This window comes from Hemiscyllium ocellatum, assembly GCF_020745735.1.
Source record: "Hemiscyllium ocellatum isolate sHemOce1 chromosome 27 unlocalized genomic scaffold, sHemOce1.pat.X.cur. SUPER_27_unloc_14, whole genome shotgun sequence".
Taxonomy (NCBI): domain Eukaryota; kingdom Metazoa; phylum Chordata; class Chondrichthyes; order Orectolobiformes; family Hemiscylliidae; genus Hemiscyllium; species Hemiscyllium ocellatum.
Genome location: NW_026867481.1, coordinates 686882 through 702999, shown reverse-complemented (window position 1 = coordinate 702999; position 16118 = coordinate 686882).

The window sequence follows — 16118 nt, the reverse complement described above, 5'->3', positions numbered from 1 at the left end:
CTGATATTCAGTTCTAATATCACCGTCATTCCTTCCACGAAACTATGAGAAATAAATAACATTTTCAAATACCGTCATCCAAACTTCATTGTTCTCTCCTTCTTTATGCTGTTTGTTCTCGATCCGGTTGGCTCACCTGAAATTCATTTTGTTCACGTGAATTATAATGTGGAAGTGTCAAATCTCACTTGAAAGATATAAAATCAATAATTCAGCCCCTTATCCAACTATACAATGCCGACAGCCAATGCAGCACGGATATGACCTTGTTGGAAATATAATCTCTTCAAACGAAACTGAGGTCCATATTGACTTTCGGATCACTTCGAGGGCATGTCATAAATGAGCAACATAAGGAGGTTTGCAAGATGTGGACACTTATGGGATGAAAATTGAGAACAAGGGGTTTGCTTTTGAAGGCCCTGTTAAACACAGTAGCCTGGAAACCACTGTAATAAAAGAAGAAAGCCATGCCATTAATAGATCACGCTCTGCCAATCGAATAGAAGTGTTGTTGGATGGGGATTGTTTATTGCTCTCGAGCACTGAGAAGCTGGAAGCTCTCAGTCCATCCTGGTGGGGAAATGGAGGTGTAGAGGGAAATAACATGGTGAACAAAAGGCAGCTATGACTGGGAAATAGGACGTGACAAAATGGCCAAGGACATCAAATGAATCATGGATGCAGGTAGTCAGTGTCCAAACATGTGAGAGAGGATGGAGTCAAGGTAGTTCAGTGGGGCAGGAACAAGCTGGTACAATGGACCGACAGTGGCAGTCTTGTTTATGGAATTTGGTGTGGAGTTGGTTCGATTACAGCATGAAACATTAAAACATTCCACAGTCAAAATAATGTGTAAACTAATATGGCAAGCAAATTCACATCATATTTGAGAAATGGCAATGAGGGAAGACACAGTTTTCCAATATCGATACAATCACGACTCAGTATATTCAATCAGTGGAACTTTCAAATTAATTGTAAATGGCAACGCGGAATGGCAGAGTTCACTTCAGTCGTATGTCAAAATTTGCAAATGGAAAACATGGCAACTTCAGTTAATTAGGTTGTTCATTGAAATGTAGATAAAGTGCTTGTTGCTCACGAATCGTCCCTTTGGAGACTCTTGCTCAAAATAAATGAGGCAAGATTTGAAATTCGCAGAAACTGTAACTACAGATTCGGGAACATCCTTAACTACTGAAAGACGATGCATGAGCCAGTCATTGCCCCATTCTTTGCCATTTGTTATCCCTTTCTCGCTGTGATTGGTGCCCTTGGTAAGCCTTCAATCACCGATAAGTTACCATTTATGTCTATAAATCACCGAATGCGTTCTATCTTAGCTTTCGTGGTGGGCTACATTATTGTGTAACTTTCAGCGCTCCTTGAATGTTAGGAGCCAGCACCTGCCTATAGTATGCACAGGTGCATTATATGTTACAAAGTTTTATGCTAAATATGCATAGAAATTGTAATTTTATTGTGCAACAGTGCATGATATTAATTAATGTTTCATAAGCAATTTCTAGAAATTCCATTTGTTATGTAATTGAAATCCACGTTGTAATACATGTTTTTGCATGAATATTAAACTGTAAATTTGTTAAAAGTCAAGTTAAATTCCAATGTGGTAACATACGAGGTGCTTTCCGTGTTTTGTGGAGAAATTACTATCTTAGGTTCGTAAACCACGAATCAAAATGCATTATTAGAACGTAAATGTTGTAGTGGACGAGCTCAAATTAAATCTACATTCAATGATCACAGTAATTTTTATTGCAGGACGGACGTAATGATTACAAACTAATATGTTTCCAATTTGTAGTGCCATCAATATTATTTCAGAAAGTGTTTCGGGATTTGTATGCAAGTTATGAGTGTTCGTAAGAGATTTTAATTTGTTATGGAATCTGTTGTTGTCATTAGGAGATATTTGACCATATTTGCATTTCGTAAAGGAATGTGGCATTAAAAAAAAAGAAAAATCTAATGATGACCATATAATTAGTGTGGTGGGTACCAAATACCATCTTCACTCATGCACTTTGAAAGAACAAATGTTACTGTTGTTACCGACTCTTGTCCATATGTGGCAGCAGAGAGGCAGAAACCTGGTTGATGATAAACCGATGTTTGAAATAACCGAGCAAGCCATGATGTGGAGAGCAATAAGGAATAAGGTACACATGCTGGTGCAGCTGTGATCAACATGTTAGATTATAATGAACAACCTAAAGAAAAAAAAGAGAAAGATAAACAATGAGGGGCGACATTGAAGAAGGTTTCCAGAGATTACGACGTCTGTAGGTAAACATATAACCACTGATAGGTTGATTGATAGGTATGAAACGCGATATTGTCGAATTGCAGATAAATTGAGACTTTTGCGGTGTGAGGAGTGATCCTACCTCTGGCTGTAACTGAAAATTCAAAGCTTGGGATTATTAAACTCTGGCATTGTCAGACAGGAAACAAATATATTGCCTTGAAAAGATGGATGATAGTATTAATAAAGATTTGGATAAGACAAAAATATTTTGTGTTTGATTAAACTGGCGAGCTTCGCAACGATTTGACTCAGTGGAAAGAGAACTAAATTTGCAATCGACCCGACTGGACTGAAGCACGTAAGTACCAATGTTTAATTCATGACTGAATGTTGAGGAAAACCAACAACTTTGCAATAGTAGGACTCATGATGTAATAAAATGATGTACGAAGATGGTGAGCTGAGGTTTTCAGTCACGAAATAGGTAGGGTAATTAACTGGTGATTGGGATTCATTCTGTCATATATCTATCTCTACTGTTTTTACAGCAAACTTGTTGGCGATTGTGGTCCTGTGTCAAAGAAAATGTGGGCTCTCTCTCTGCATCACATTTTACCTCGTGGCAATCACAATAGCGGACTTCCTTGTCGTTATGGCTGGCTGTGTGCTCAACCGTATTGGTGGTATCTACTTCAGAAACAGTATCCTGTCCACCACCCCTGCGTGTACCGTCAACAGTATAATGGTCTATGCTGTACGAGATGTCTCTGTCTGGCTGACAGTGGCTTTCACCATTGACCGTTTTGTGGCAATCAGCCGTCAGACGCTGAAGATCAAATACTGCACCAAGAAAACTGCAACTCTGGTAATAGGAACGATTTGTTCTCTGAGCTGTGTCAAGAATGTCCCTTTCTACTTAGTCTTTCAGCCGCTGTACATTGTGGACGGGGTGCCCTGGTTCTGTGACATCAAACCAATCTATTATACTTCACCCTTCTGGAAGGTCTACTACAAGTTGGATCATATTTTAACACCACTTCTCCCTTTCTTTCTCATTCTGCTTCTCAACACATTAACTGTAATACACATCTTAGAAGCTAGCAGAGCCCGCAAAAGACTTTGGGGTGAAGATGACCGTGCAGACCCTGAGATGGCCAATCGCAAAAGATCCATTGTCTTGCTCTTTGCCATCTCGATCAGTTTCCTCCTCCTTTGGTCCACTTATGTGGGGCGTCACCTTTACATGCAATTGGTAGGTGAATTTTACTTCAACGGCTTGGATTCCAGTAACCCTGATATTATTCTTCAAGAAACGACGAACATGCTACAGATACTTAGTTCCTGCAACAATGTCTTCATTTATGTGGTTTCCCAGACCAAATTTAGAGAAGAGATGAAAAAGCTGCTCATGTGTCCTTTCACTACTATCACTAATTTTACATGGTGAAACCTTCCATGGATAACAAAATAGAGACATTTCCCGATGCCTTTTCTCTTTCATCAAAGAGTCACAGTTCATCATGGTATCTCTCAAACGAAAATAAGAAAGGATCCTGGGCAGGCTCTTGTACTCATTAACTGTAAGGAGTATTCTTGAGCTCTGATGTTTACTATTCCAACGATTGACAACTTCTGAAGTTGTAGAGGTTTTAGACGTGATATTAATCCACAGTTTGCGTCTCTGAATACAACTTGAGGACTCCAAGTGTTCTCAGGCAGTGCTTTATAACCTATCTACGTATGTATGTATGCATGTATCTATTTATCTATCACTTAATTACATAATTAATTATATATTACATAATATTCATGTAATTACATAAATATATATGTGTTCATTCATTTTTTTGGTTAACCGATTAATTAATGTATTAGTATTTATGCATGTTCCTTTATCCATTTATTTTTCAATGGATTTGGAACTATGGCTACTATGTATTTGAAAATCTGGAATATTTTCTGTTTGATGTCTGTTTATGTGCTCTGCGATCAGCATTAGTTTTAAAAATCCAGGAACTGTTAGTCAATTAACAATATCAAATGTAGATCTTGTTTTTTTGCCTTAACTTTGCATGTGTGACAATGATTCCTCGTTCTGTTCAATCACACTATGTGAGTCATATGTTGTGATCTGCCTCCATTGCATGCAAAACCAAATTTTTCCATTAATTTAGTAGATATGATAATAACAAATTAATTCAAATCAAGCATCAGCAGTCTGTTCCCAATTGCATCATAATCACTCAAATTCATTTCAATTCCTTCCCTGAATTAGGTGTTTTTTTTACATCTTTGTTATTTTGTTTCAAACTAATTTGGATTTGATGCTTTTCTTTTCTCTCGTGTGTGTGTGAGGTCAACAGAAGTGGCACTTCAAATTTGTGTCTAAATCTGTGATTTTTCAGTGGAGAATGTTCAGTTGCGAACAGTCCAATTTTGCAGAAGCAAAAAGTGATTAAAGTGAAAAAAAAACACAGATGAGCGAAGAACTGTGCAGTTGAGGAAATGGCTTATCCAGTGTGCTCCATTATGCAACCATGGCTGACAAGTTTCTCAACCACATTCTCCACTTTCTCCCTGAACCTTCGATCCTCTTCATAATTAAAAACCTAAAGTACTCTTCCTTAAATTACTCAATAACCTGGCCTCCACAGAGTTTTCTAGCAACGAATTCCATATATTCACCAAAATCTGGCTGAAGATGTTTCTCCTCATCTCCGTCCTGAAGACTCTTGCCTTTACATAAAGACTCCACCCTCGGGTACACGTCTCTTCTGTTAATGGAATCGACTTCCCAACATCCTCTCTGTCCAGGCCGTTCAGTATTCTGTAAGTTTTAATTAGATCCCCACTCATCCTTATAAATTTCTCCAATAGAGACCCAGAGTTCCTCATATGTTCAAAGTGACATTCCTGGTTCATTCTCCAGGGCACACTGCATGGCCAGTATTTCCTTCTGAAATAGGGCACCCATAACTGCTCACAATATTCTAAGTATGGTCTGACTGGAGTCTTATAAAGCCTTAGGTATATGCGCTGCTCTTATATTTGTATTCTCTAGAAATAAACGCCAACATTGCATTTTCCCTCCTAACAACAAACTCAACGTGCAAGTTTCCCGAAACAGAATCCTGGAATGGGTCTCCCAAGACCCTCTGAATTTCAATTTTCGGAATTTCCACGCCATTTCGAAAATTGTCTGTGCCTCTATTCTTCCAGCCAAAGTGCGTGACCTCACACTTCTCTGCGTGCGTGCCATCTGCCAGTTCTTTGCCCATTTTTCTAACCTGCCTAAATCCTTACTGCATGCTCACACAACTCTCTTTGTATCATTTGCAAAATTAGCTAGATTGCCTTCAGTCCCTTCACCCAAATCATTAATGTGTAAAGTGTAAAGCTGTTGGCCCAACACTGACACTTGGAGAACATCACTAGTCATTGGCTCCCATTCTTCTTTTATCCCCTGTCTCTGCTTTTCGCCAGACAGCCACTCTTCTATACATACTATTAACAAGCCTGTAACATTTATTTCTAGAGAATGCAAACATAAGAGCAGTGCGTATATCTAATGCTTTATAAGACTTCGGTCAGACCACATTTAGAATATGGTCTCGTATCTTATTCAATAGCCTCCTGTGTGGCACCTTTTCAGAGGACTCCTTGAATTCTAATTAGATACCTTTAATTTTCTCTCGGGGTTAAACTTGTTCCTTACAATTTCAAAAGAATTCAACAGATTTCTCAGGCATGACCTGCCGTTGATGAAACCATTTTGATTTTGCCCGATTTTACCATGCACTTCTAAATATTCAGAAGTGCCATCCTTCATAATGGACTCTAAAATGTGGCCAAAGGTTTCAGGCTACTCAACCAGTAATTTCTAATCTCTTGCCTTACACCCTTCTTAAAGACAGAAGTTACATTTGGGATTTTGGGGTCCTCTGGAACCTTCCCTTTTTCTAGTGATTCCTGAAAGATCATTCCTAATGTCTCTATTCCTTTTTCAGCTCTCTCCATCCGAATTCCTTCCGTAGTCCACCAGGTCCAGGTAATTTATCCATCTTCAGATTTTCTCGCATCTTTTCCTTGGATATGGCTACCATATACACTTCTGCCTCTTGGCACTCTTGGATTATTGAGATTATCCTTCTGTCTTCCACCGTGAAGACCAATGCAAAGTAATTCTTTAGGTTCTCCACCATTTCTTCTTTCCCATTACTCCTTCTCTGACTTCATTTTACAGCAGCACGTTAGCTACTCTTGCCTCACTTTTGTCCTTTATACATTTAAGAACATTCTTGATTTCTTCTATATTACTGGCTAACCTAACTCATATTTAATCTTCTCCCTCCTTTTTTCAATTTTCGGTGCCCTCTGATGGTCATTTTAGACGTCACAATCCTCTGGTTTACCGCTGAGTTTCGCTACCTTATATGATTTCTCCTTTGATTGTCAGTCACGGTTGCTTCGTCCTCCCTTTCCCTTAGTTTTTCTCGAAATGAACTATTGAATTATTCCCAGAAAACCTGCCATTGCTGTTCCGCTGTCTTTCCTGTTTGTGTCCTAATTCCTGATGAAGGGCTCTGGCCCGAAACATCAAATTTCCTGTTCCTTGGATGCTGCCTGACCTGCTGTGCTTTGACCAGCAACACATTTTCAGCTGTGATCTCCAGCATCTGCAGATCTCACTTTTTACTTGTCTTCTCTCCCAGTCAGTTATGGTCAGCTCCTCCCTCTGTCGATGCCTTTGTTCAACTAAAATACTGCTACATCTGATTCCGGTTTGTCCCTCTCAAATTGCAAAGTAAATTTTGTCATCTTATAGTCACTGCCTGTCTTAAGAACCTACTGCCCCGAAGTGTTAATTCTGAATTCTCTTCACAGATGCTGCCAGACCTACTGAGCTTATCCAGAAACTTGCGTTTTTGTTTCTAATTTATATTATCTGCAATCCTTTCAAATTTGAAAGAGAAAGCACTCAGTGCCACAGAAGACTCATTGTTATGAGGCGCACTAGATTTCAATGAGAATTTGATCAAGAAGATGATCAGGAATGGGTTGTTACCTGTCAAACCTACAAAGATCGAGGTCCCTCTCACCAACTCCTTCAACGCCATCCAAGCCTCCCACTGCTTCAACAGTATCCCAACATAGGCTAACGAAGCAGAAATTCAGATTGGTATAGAGAAGCAGGGAGCAGTTAAACTGACAGAATCCCATGCTAGATAATATATTTAGTCGGTCATTGAGCCAGACTGTTCACATCGCCTCAGTATTGTTTATACCTCCTGAAACTAATATACCACTAAAGACTGTATTATGTTAGCGAACTATGCCACTATATTTAATTGATTAACATTGCAACAGAATATATCCTCCGTTCTCGATATAGTTAGCAACTTCTGATTCGTACCTGTGGAAAAGGAACCCCACAATAAGCTGGCATTTGCTGTTTGAGGAAAGCAATTCAGGGACCTGGTAATGCCAGGAATTCCACAATAGTCTAGCCAGACTTGATCGATATATGGCTGATATTGTTAATCAAATGTACCTGACTGGCACTGTTTCTTAAAAATCTTTCAGTATGCAGATGACATCCTGACAGACACAGGTGGTGAAAAATTCAGTACAGTAACCAGTCAAGTCAGACAGGCAAGCCTTCAAATTACTCCATGAAAAGTACAATTGCGAAGACAGGAAGTAACAGACAAGTATTTGGGACATCAATTTAGTAAGGAGGCAAAAATAATCCCAGCAGAGTGCAATACAAAAATTACAGCATACGCACTCTGTGAACGATGTTAGGCAAAATTTAGGATTGTTTATTTATTTTAGGAATTTTGTGGAGAATTAATCAGAATTGACAGATGACTCACAAGCCCTAGTAAGGGACGGGAATGTTGAACTGTCAAGGGAAAGAGCAGAATGTGACCTTAAATGGAGATAACCTTTGCTAGGTGACAGCAAGCGTTTGACCTAGAGTTAGGATTGTCAGATTGCTGAAAGGCTTTTTCAGATTTGTTTTTGTGATAATGAGAATGGAAGCTAAACAGCAGTATTTTCTGATGATGGGCTCCGGCCCGAAACGTCGAATTTCCTGTTCCTTGGATGCTGACTAACCTGCTGTGCTTTAACCAGCAACACATTTTCAGCAGTAATTCAAACGAGTGATGATAGTATGAGGTCGGTAGCATATTATTCACATAACAGAGGAGTGATGTAGACAGACTTTACCGGTGTGCGCAAGTCTGGATTGTGATACATGAGCAATTTTAGGGTACTAACCCAATACTCTGATGAGACAAGTGACGAAGCCTCATAATTATGTGATTCTATTAGAATCATGAAAAGTAAGGCCAATGGCCCTGCAGGTGAGCATATACAAATAGTCAATGATTTGTAAACTCAGTTCGGTCAATCCAGCGGCTTTCATGGTAGAGAATGAGATGGTAGGCCTGAGTTTGGGATAGGGCATGATAATATGTTGATCTGAGGTTGGAGAAGGTGCATCACCTTGTCTCATGGACAGCTCGATGAACAGGTTGAAGAGTTGATAGAAGCAGCTAAATTGCTTAATAACATTGCTGGAATTAGGATTAGAGCTCATTGGAAAGTAGAAACACTGCAACAAGGGTAAGAAGTTTGCCAATAAGCCAGCTAAGATGTTTACAGAAACCGAACAGACATTTGTAAAACTGGCAGTCACAATTTTCTGAAAAGCAAGAGAGGTAAGTTAAAAAAAGACTCTTCAAGAAACAGCCATACAGAAAGAGAAAAATAAATGGGAACTAGCGTGGGGTAATGACACGGTAAGCCAGAGTGTGTGTGATGATGGATAAGGTGGTTTCACCACACTTTATATGACCTACGTTATTAAAACATATCATTGCCTAGCCCACGTCGGGCTGTCTAAAATGCAATACTAGGTGACTCGTTGTAGTTGATGGCCTGAAAGAGAGGAAGGAAAACGGAACAATATTCCATCAGAGATCCGCAGTCCACACTGCCTGAGCCAGATGGAACAATCAAAATAAGATTGACCTACTAGCCAAGATCCATGGACGTATTGGAACAATAACACATGGATATTACGCGACCCATATCCCAATCTCAGAGAAGACGCGCTTATGCGCGAAACATCGAATCTCATGCTCCTTGGATCCTGCCTGACTTGCTTCGCTTTTCCAGCAACACATTTTCAGCTTAATAAATTGTCACCAAGGAAATAATCACTGATCAAGCTCTGAACTCATGACCAGTCAAAATCTTTCAATTTGTGTTTTGTGACATGTGACAAGTGTATGTGACCTATTTCATCAATGAACAATCAGTCATCCTTGCAGAACCCCCTGATTAGAACAATGTGCTGTTTACTCAAATAAACTAGCTATACTCAGAAGTGTTCAAAGCAGTGCAAGTTAAATGGGCAGAATATTGCAAATTACATCCCGGGGCAGAGCATTATTAATACTATGCAGAGTTTAGATAAACCGATGTGACAAGAATTGATGAATCTCACCATCCAGCGAACTGTCATGCATTTAGAAGTGTCGAAGTACTTGGCAATGGAAGTGCCATCAATGCTGCGTGTGATTATAGATAGGGAAAAGTTTGGGAAAAGAGCCGAAGAAGTCATTCATAATAGTCTGAACATAAAAACGAGATGACAACTCATACAGTTGACAGCGAGTAATAACAATCGAACTGGATACGTCAGATTTGGGTTTGGGAAACTAAATACCGAAATACACCCATGCATCCTGATCATATCTCATGCACAAGTAGTTGTCAAATTCTTTGTATTGATTGCGTTAATAATACCAGTACAAGCAATTATACTCCATATAAATAATCTATAACATGAGAAAATGAGAGAACTGAAGGATTCACCCATTACCCACGGCAGCAGGATAGTGTGTCTCTCCTGCATATTTTATAGGTTTGTTTGGTGTTTAGGTCAACTGTCATGAGGATGGAGGGCGGGTTTTCGCAGCTCATAAATAAGTTGACAAGATAGTCGCTTCAGGTTTTTTCAGCTGACACTACCTGGCCAAAGGTTTTAACAGTTCAAACCAGCAAATGTTCAAAGCTGGACTTGTGGTCTTCATTTAGATATACAGGGTTTTATGCACCAGGTCAGACCCCACCAAATCTTTCAATTAGATAGACCTGCCCCTAATTTTGCTGGTTGATTTAAGCAGGTATGAAGTGGGTATTCCAGGTGTGATGCAGCTGGCCCAACTAATTAGTTTTAAACATAAGAGTTTTTTTTATACAAGATTACTGAATGTAAAACAAACAAAGAGAACAGAATGTGTAGAATATCTTAACCTCTGCGAACACAACTTAATGATGCTCTGCCTATTACTTGCAACCATCCCCAGAAACAGTCCTTGGAACAAAAGGTAAAATCAAATTCGGTTTCTTGCAGGACAGATGCCAAAGAGAGGGAAGATCAGCCTGGACCCGTTACTTTCAGGCCAGCAGCAACATATCAACAGCCTGCTAAAAGGAAACCAGACGAGATCAAAGCTGAGCTGGGAGAACAGGCCACTCCACTTTATTTTCAATTGTTCTTTCTTGTAAAACTTAAAATCCTTTTGTCTGAGGCACTATCCATAAGATACAATCAAGTGGCCCTAAATCCCATCAAACCTCGACCTCGAAAATTCTCTGCGTTTACGAACGTTCTGAAAATAAAACAAGCACAGCATGACGTTCTGAAAACAGCAACATCGTCACAAGTGCAAGATGACATTCTCCGCAGGAACAAATATGAAGGAGGTTAATCATATTTTAGTTAAAAACATTTCTAAATGCAAAAACACACGAAGCCTTGGAAGTCCTAGTTTGGCCGCAGTCCCAAGTTTGTCATTTAGTGAAACACGTACAGAAAGGTTTGATACGACAGTATTCTGAATTGTTTAGCCCATTCTAAAATTGCAAAAGCAAAGAACAACTCTCTCTGAAAGGTTAGGTGCATTCCCTGAGCAAATGTTCAGAAGTAATAAAGAGGCATTATGGAAAAAGATAACGTCATTGACAGCGTAAACACGAAGCAACAAAAAGACCATTCGCCCAGGAGGGGGCAGAATAGATTCATAAAAAGCGAGAAGATAAATTAATTAAACTTAAGTGTAGATGGAGCTAATTCGAGCAAGTTATTTCATCCAAAGATCAAGGGAAACTGACAAAGACAGGTTACAAACTATAGTGTGAAGAAATGGCTGACCACGAGTAATTTGTGAAATCTCAGCACGTTTCATTTAATATCTTGATAATGTTATAAGTGGTAGAATTTCACTCTAATTAGTGGAATTTGAATACATATTTTTATTAAGAAAAGATAATTAGCAATCGGAAGTGTATAAAGTGTAAACAGTAAAGAAGTACTTAAAATCACCATTTAGTTTAAAACTCGCATTCAGTATCGAAACAAATTGGATCGTAAATCACAATTGCAAGTCTGAGGCTGGAGTCAGACAAAGGCGGTTCTCAATTTGTCAGTCGTGTCATAGTAACTTCATATTAGAGTTGATTTTACAGAAGTTATAATTACTAATAAGAATAACATCCTTCCTAACCTGCTATTGTAAAACTTTTGCAGGAATCGTAAGAGTGCTTACTGAAAATTTATGTTATTCGTAAATATTGTGATACAGCTGGCAAATGTCTAAAGAGGAAGAAAACGTTCAGAAGATTTGTAGGATCCCATAGAAAGATGGTGGAGGTTTCTGGATGTGGCTAACAATGACTTCGACTTTGCATGTAATCAAAATAATGCAAAAACTATAAAAGCCTTACATTTCTTTGGCAACTCAGGGTGTCAAAGACTTACGATATGAACTATTTCTTTGCCAGTCTCACTTGAAAACCAGTTTAGTATTGATCTCTGGCCTCTCCCATATATGTGGTAATATAGCTCTGAATTAAAGTTGCTTGTGCTACAGAAAACATGAATTAAGATTGATCCTCGATATTACTCCCTGTAATAGCATAGATGGAAAATAACAATTTTCCCTAGAAGAGAGAAATACATCAGGGCTCACGATCAAAAAAGAATCCTTGCAGTTTTATAGCACTATACAGCACAAACTGAATCCAAAACTATTGACAGCTATTGGAGCACCTTTGAAACCGATTTAAACTAAAGAAAAACACAATTAGCAATATTTCTCACTACGCAGATTTACTTTGACCCACTGAGCTTTCCAAGCATTTTCTGTTTGTGAATCAGACTGAGAGATGTCTGTCCCGTTCCCCTCTCGACGGGGATGGATATTGATTTCCAAAGTATAAACTTCAGAACGTTTTTGTTAACCATGAGATTTCCCATTTTGATCCCACGTAGAAACTCTTGTTGAAGTTGTTCTCGACGAAATGATCAACTACCAGATAATTCACTGGGATAGTGTGGAGGCTGCCGACAAACTTCTCGGGGAAATGGTTAAAATTTCGAAATAAGAACCTTACTGCACACTGTAACGTTCGTGAGCGACAATTCAGATACTTCATGTGTATTAAGAACTGCACTCAGTTTTCCTACGCATTAACACACCACAATTTAAAGTTCAAAATATTTGATTCAAACTGACACAATCCAATTTGGTCGTATCACTGCTCTGTGTATGGGGCAAGAACTCAATTCTTCCCCCATCGAGGCTTTGGGGAATTCATATTCAGCTGAAAATGATCTGTTCTCTTCTGGAGTATTGTGTGCAGTTTTGGTCGCCATACTATAGGAAGGAAGTGGAGGCACTGGAACGGGTGCAGAGTAGGTTTACCAGGATGTTGCCTGGCATGGTAGGAAGATCGTATGAGGAAAGGCTGAGGCACTTGGGGCTGTTCTCATTGGAGAAAAGAAGGTTTAGGGGAGATTTGATAGAGGTGCCAAGATGATTACGGGTTTAGGTAGGGTTGACAGTGAGAAACTTTTTCCGCGTATGGAGTCAGCTGTTACTAGGGGACACAGGTTTGAATTAAGGGGAGGTTGGTATAGGACAGATGTTAGAGGTAGATTCTTTACTCAGCGCATTGTAAGTTCATGGAATGCCCTGCCAGTATCAGTGGTGGACTCTTCCTCTTTATGGTCATTCAAGCGGGCATTGGATAAACATATGGAGGTTATTGGGCTAGAGTAGGTTAGGTAGGCTTCGGTCGGAGCAACATCGAGGGCCGAAGGGCCTGTACTGCGCTGTATTTTTCTACGTTCTATGTTCTATGAATTATCCTCAAATCAGTCAAGGTCCAGAGCGTGTAATCACAGACTAAGCGTTTTCTTTTAAGGCAAAATTGTCAAGAACGAATTTTTCTCTTTTTTCAGGATCGTGTATCTGTGGTGACTTTATTGCAGTGAGCTCTAAAAGTTGATCAGTTAAATATATTCAAGGTAAAAGAAACAGAATATTATTCGGCAAGGGAATACTGGGGTTTTGGGGAAAGGCAGAAAAGTTGAGTTATGGATTATGAGATCAGCCTTAATCTCATTGCATAGTGGAGTAGACTCAGTGGGCGAAGTGGCTCAATCTGTTCCTGTCATTTCGATTCATTCCCTGCAGGAAACACAGTCTCTGCCCTGCTCGTGGTGGAACCGTCCTTATGGAACTAATACAGTTCCGTTTTCAGTTAATTCTAATCCCAGGATGTTGATAATGCTGAATCTGACGAGAAATTGTATTTTTTGCCCATTTCTTGCTCTTGACACCATTTGACTCGGTTAGGAAATCCACTTCACTGTTCAGAGTTAATGAATTTGCTGAGACTTTGTAGCTCTCCTGGCCTGATCAAGTATGAATAGCAAATTTCTTTTGTTACAGGCTGATGAAACTATATTCTTTCTTTTTGTTTCATAGAATCATCAAATCCCTACAGCGTGGAAACAAGCCTTTTCAGCGCAACAAGTTCACAAGTCCGAAGAACAACTAATCGAGATCCATTCCCCCTACCCTATATTTGCCCCTGAATAATGCACCTAACCTACGCATCTCTGAACGCTCTTGCCAATTTAGCATAGACAATTCTCCTAACCTGCATATCTTTCGAACTGTGGAAGAAAATCAGTGCACCAGGAAGAAATTCAGGCAGACACAGGGAGAATGTGAAAACTCTACACAGACAGTCGCCTGAGGCTAGAATCAATAATGGAACCGGATCCTCCACTGTGAGATAGCAGTGCCCATCAATGAACCATTGCTCTTGACAATTTTGTCTTAAACGGAAATGCTGGTCCTCGCCTACCCTTCCATAACAGATATAGTTAGTTATGAATTCTAAAGCATTACATTGAACATGGAACATCGAACATAGAACATAGAATAGGACAGCACAGTACAGGCCGTTCGGCCCTCGAGTTTTTCCTGGACTTTAATCCTTATCTAAAATCAGTCTAACATATTTTCCATGAGCCGTTCCCAGAGATGCTGAATTGTCCCTAATGTATCTGACTCGACTACCATTGCAGGCGGTGCATTCCACGCACCCAATACTCTCTGTTTAAAGAACCTACATCTGACATCTCCCCTAAAAGTTCCACCAATCACCTTAAAATTATGCCTACTCGTTATAGCCATAACCGACTGGGGAATGGTCAACAGCCATCCACTCTATCTATGTCTCTCATCATCTTGTACACCTCATTCAAAGTCAGATCCCATGCTTCATTGCTCCAACAAGCAAAGTCCCAGCTCCTTCAACGTTTCTTCGTAAGACACATCCTTAAAATGCACCCATAATTCTGGTAAGTTTCCTCTGCACGCTCTCTAAAGCTTCTACATCATTCCTATAGTGAAGCGATCAGAACAGAACACAATGTTCCAAGTGTGGTCTCACTGGTGCTGTATTATCTGCAGCGTAACATCGTGGCTCTTAAACAGAATTGCCCCGCTAATGAAAGCCAAACACACAATATTAGTTCTCGGAAACCCTATTAACCTGTGTGGCAAATTTTAATAATGTATGGACCTGGACCTCAACATCCCTGTTTACCTATACACTGCCAAGGATCCAGCGTTTAAACTTGTATTTTTCATTCAAATTCGACCTTCCAAAGTGGATCACTTCACACTTTTCCTGGCTGAATTTCACTGCCAATTATCAGCCCGGTTCTGCAACCTGTCAATGTCGCGTTGCAAACTACAAAGCTCTCCACATATATACCACTGCACCAAACTTCGGGAAATCTGCAAACTTACTAGGACACCCTTCCCCTTCCTTGTCGAAGTGATTGAAGGGGCGTTAATGACCGAGTGGTGTCATCTCCGGACTCTTAGCCCAGAGACCCAGATAATGTTGTTGGGACCTGCATTCAAATCTAGACACAACACATGGTGAAATTTGAATTCAACAAACATCTGGAATGAACAGGATGAGATGGCCACAATACATTGTCGGTTGTTGGAAGAAAAACACCATCTGGTCCACTAATGCCATTCCAGGAAGGATATTACCTGCCATCCTTACCTGGTTGACTCTTAACTGCCCGTTGGGATTGTCAATAAGTGTCAGTTATCCCGTGACGTCCTCAGTCCGTGAGTGAGTAAAGCAAGTATAAAGATAACGTAGAGCAGAGATCCCAGAAACGGTCCCTGCAGAACACCACTGGTCACCAAAAGTGAGCCTCAAAGCCTTCCATATACAACCATGTTGTGTCTTCTGTGAGGCAGTCAATTCTGCATCACGATTTCCCTGCACTCCCTTACTTTCTGAATGAGCCTACCATGGGAAGCATTATCAAACGCATTGCTCAATTACTTATATATCACATCCAATGCTCTACCTTCATCAATACGCTTTGTTACATGCTAAAATAACTCAAGATTGTGTGTAGCATGACCGGCCGCACATAAGG